The sequence below is a fragment of the Pseudochaenichthys georgianus genome, chromosome 13, assembly GCF_902827115.2.
Source record: "Pseudochaenichthys georgianus chromosome 13, fPseGeo1.2, whole genome shotgun sequence".
Taxonomy (NCBI): domain Eukaryota; kingdom Metazoa; phylum Chordata; class Actinopteri; order Perciformes; family Channichthyidae; genus Pseudochaenichthys; species Pseudochaenichthys georgianus.
In genome coordinates, this window is record NC_047515.1 from 37,665,288 (window position 1) to 37,670,273 (window position 4,986).

A 4,986-nucleotide genomic window follows, 5' to 3' on the forward strand; every position below is an offset into this window, starting at 1 on the left:
GCGGTGCATTCATTATAAGTGCAAAGTTGACTTTATTCAGGAGCAGCAAAGGACATGTTGTCGGGTCGCTGCCCGGGAAGACAAGAGAAAGCGAAAGGAAGGAGGACACAGTATATACCCCGGAGGTACAGTAAGCAATAGTGTCCATCAGTGGCGGCGCTAGGGGGTGGCTACTTGGGCTCAAGCCCCGGATGTTTTCTGAAAAGCCCCGGATGTTTCACTTACATTTTTTTTTTTTTTTTAAATTTTAATATATATTTTTTTAAACGTCTCGGGAGTAATGTGCAATACCGGAGTCCACCAGAGAGGCAGCCACTGTGGGGCATTAGCCTGCGTACTGCGTAGCCTGCCCTGAAGAAGAAGTGATCCTTCCTAGTGCCTGATGAGTTTTAAGCTAATAGCCTCTACAGTTATGGATATTAGAAAGTTATTGTCATCGAAGCAGGCGCCACAAGCTGCAGCTGCAGCAGCAGCAGCAGCAGCAGCAGCAGCAGCAGCAGCAGCTGACAACAATGTCATCACCAGAAGTCAAGAAATGGATGATGTTTCAGGTTTGTTAATCTAATGGTGATATCTGCACTCTGGCTGACTGAGTAAGAAGTGAAAAAGAGTGATGTAACGTTAATGTTATAGCTAGTAAACATGGAGTAACCACACTAAGTATACCCTTATGTTAGTATGTATACAGAACATGACTAAAAGTTATCATAAGATGTAACGTTAACCTTCATACCTCAGTCTACTTTTAAGACACTAAAATAACGTATTCCATTTTTTATTTTGTTTTTCGCGCGTGGAATTATACCGGCTCTCGTTTCAGTACACATAACAACAGAACTGACAGGCAACGCTCTGAATCAGACTCCGATTGGCTGTGACTGCATCCACTCAGAGTGTCCGATTCAGAAACGTGACTCTTACACTCTTTACGTCACAAACAAAGATGGTGGAAGAGAATAGATCTATAAAACGATAAGCAATGCGTCAGAATCAAGGTGAGACTATCCGCATCCTTTAAAACTCTACGCACATTCGTTTCACCTTAATAAGTAAACGACTATTTGAGTGAGTTAAGACATTAGTTTGCTTCATTAAAGGGTGTTAATGAGTGTTCTCCAGTCCCTTTTGTCCGCTTTAAGGTGTTATTAAGGTAGGGTTAATGTTGCTCTCAAAGTGCACCAGATTGATGCTTTCAACTTCAATATTTAAAAAACAATCTTCCCGGGGGAGCATGCCCCCGGACCCCCCGAGAGGAGGCGACGACCCCCCTAAAGGATGTTCGGTCCACCCCCCCTTATAAAAAATAGCACTGTAGCCCTGCACCCCCCCCCCCAACCCAACGACTCCTGGGCTAAGCCCCGGATCTCCTACAATCCTAAATCCGCCTCTGGTGTCCATGCGGAACAATACCAACAATACCAACCTGTAGTTCCATGATTGAATTATGTAATCCAGTGTATTAATAAGTGATCACTACACAAGCCCCCCCAGAATTCAACCATGGACACAATCCCCGCGTCCGGGAGGAAGCACCACAGGGGCCGAGGAGGGTGGGGCCGAGGGTCGGGCCATGGAACGGGCCGTCGGAAGGGGGCCGCAGGAGAGGGTATACGGGCCGAGGGCATCCCCACCGGGGGTTGGCGGGCAGGCCGGAATGGGCCGTCGTAAGGGGGCCGCAGTAGGCGTCGTGGCGAATGAAGAAAACATCCGCCAGCTGTAGAAAGCAGGGCCGCCGTAGAAAGCAGGGCCGCCGACTGCACGAGGCTGCAAAATGGGTAGTTCGCCGTAAAATAACAAGCTTTCACATGGACCATTTCAACCCTTGCGGAAATGCATACCGGCGCAAAGTATTAGTGGCGTTGAACCGTTAGAAGTTTCACATGTTGGCCTTTTCTTTCTCTTCTCTTCTTGTTTCTTCTTCTTTTCTTCTTCTTCTTCTTCTTATTCGTCTCTCTTTTCTTTTCTTCTTCTTCTTCTTCTTCTTCTTCTTCTTCTTCTTCTTCTCTCGGTTTTTTGGCGGATTGCAAATAACTAAGGTGCATACCGCCACCTCCGGAGTCGGCTTGACTCGGTTTGCATTAATAAAGAATGCACAAATGTGTTTAATCGTTAATGTCAGATATGTACTAAGTAAATACATTTGTTCCTGCTCAAGATTAGATTCAACTTTATTGTTATTGCACATATTACAGGTACTGAGGCAACGCAATGCAGTTTAGCTTCTAACCAGGAGTGCAGCAAGTAGTAAAGTGAAAAGTAATGCATACAATATACAGAATAAAATATAATGAATTGAATGATGAACAAACAGTGAGGGGTATGAATACACTAGATATACACAGCAGCCTGTGAGCAGTATGAACAGTGTATGAATATGCTAAGATACATAAAGTATAAAAATGGTAAGTAGTGCAAGTATAGTATAACATATATAGATATTAATTTCATGATGATAAACATTGTGGAACAATGATGAAAAATGTGAATGGAAGTTTCACAGTGTTTCACACAAACAAATGTTACTAAACAGTTTTACGACACATATTTTTTTTTACTTGCAAAATGATCTTTTAAATTGACAAACATCATATGTGTAATTCGTGGCACAATTCAAACGGGATCGAAAGATAATCTTTCTCCCTCCATTGACTTCAATACATAATTTTTCCGAAATAAGGTCCCATGGAGGTCCCCCGGAAGGGGAGGGACTTCGCCTCTCTATTGGAGCTACAACGAGCCGTTAAAGGCAGAGAGTGAAATGCAGTGAATACACGTAGTTTACAGAGATGCTGTATGAGAAACCAATGTGAGTTTGGAAAATTGCACAATATAAATATATTCTAGTAGACCTCAACAATGGAATTATGATCAGTGGAAATGGCCATGACATGGGACCTTTAAGGTTACTCTCACAACCCTGCCTGGTCTTTGTGGATATTTTCTGAGGGGTTATTCAGATGTATTAGTAGCAAAGAATGAAGACAAGCCTTAGCTATCATACCAGCTGCTGAAAGTAATTTGTATCATAACTTCCTCCACCGTCGCTGTCGTTTCTCATCATTGTGTCTAAGATATTGCAGCACTAAGACACACTGAAGAGTTGTAAAAGCTATTCGATTTTTCAAAGAGGTAAATGAAAACCTCTGGTACTGCAGGGGACTGTGCGAACGATTTCCTCTGACAGTATACTTGTGTTTCATCACAGATATTGCTTTTGCAAGTTATTCAAAGACAGAGTTATTATTTTTGCAGCAGTCAACTTTTGCTGTTTAGCAGTTAAAGGATTCCACTTCATGTGTTCTTGTTTCATCTCGTCTGAAAGTCATCTCATAGATAATTAACGTTCCTAAAACATCGACTGAAGATAAGGATGTCACATCAAAGCATATTTTAGTGTTTTTTTTTTTCCGTGTTTATAACAAACTAAAAACACTCATATGATGACGGAGAACATTGTTAGGGATGCATTTATCACGTTTTATTTTCCTAATCACTTACTATATATTACTGTGCCAGTTTCATTCAGACAGCAATACATGTATTCGTTGTGCAGTTGTACTTATTCCCCAGATTTAAGCTTATAGGCCTGAAGCCTCAAAAAAAAAAAAGGGCAGATACTATATGGCTCCATAGCTCACGATGCTATCTGCACCCGGATGTCCATAGCTAATCTGCACCCGGGTGTCCATAGCTAACGATGATAATAATAATGAAATCCACCCTATTCAATTATAACAAAATTCCTTTCTAAACCATCTGTTAAAAGTACAAACTGGAGTTCTGTTCAAACAATGGCCAACATAATAAATACAATTAAAAATACTTCACAATGTCTCGTTTGTACCCTGGGGACAGTAAGCAAACCTGTTTAAGAGAAGAATATTCCTGGAGGGTTTATATGAGGAAAGTAGGTCAGAAAAGTGTGTAATGTTCAACATGGGGCTGAGGATTAGTACTTTCTAGGAGAGACTTCTACTGTAGTCCAACCCAATTAAGATATAACGGGTAGTTTACTTTTTTTTCTCCAGATATGTATCCTATATTTGAAAGGTGATACATATGAGATGTATTGACCACCAATGATATGGCTGTTAAAATTGAGATCTGAATTTGGGCTTTCCTCGACTTAAGAAATGTTAGCAGGCTAAAACACTTATACGATTTTGTCTCATGATCTACTACATGATTAATTCTCCAGGACAGAATGTTACTTTAATAGAAAGATTTAAAATAAATGTACTTTAAGATAATACCGACTGGATCAACAGAGTCAACATGCAGGTCTCTCTTTTCCTCGGTTACCGTATATCCTTGCCTTGCTTAGCGATATGATCTGTTACCTTGTGTGTGTGTGTGTGTGTGTGTGTGTGTGTGGGTGTATTAGCTAGGTGATGCCACAAGCCTGAAACCACTCCAAGATGACTTGGCAGGACATTGGGAAGCAGGACAGCCAACTTCTGCCCTCAGGTTGGCAGTTTAACAGTAACAGCCAACCTTGGGGCATTATATAAAACCCATTATATTCAGGCAGCATATCTATATATATATATATAACAGGATATATAAACCCCGGAAGCGTTGCATGTTTTTCAGTCTCATCTAATCCTTCATTTTAAAGAACCTAAAAGTTGTATTATTAGCTGTTGGGATTCAGTTTAATATTGTCTTTTTGAGATTCATTTTTGATATATTATTATTTGTATTATTATCATTGTTTTTATCATAAAGTTTGATCAGTCACTGGAGGGCTTTAAAAAAGTATTATTATTTCAGTCTTTTTTTTTTTTACCCTAACCCTGCCTCTCTACTTCAGTTTAATTTGTTATACGTACATTGTCTGTGAATACTGTTTTTGAATTAAGACAAAAAAAGAGAAGATAAATAAACAATAAATAAATGTTTCAAATAAAAAAAAAAATTCAAATAAATAAATGTTTCACACTGTAAATGGCTGCTGTATACAGCTTACATTAAAAAAGGACACAG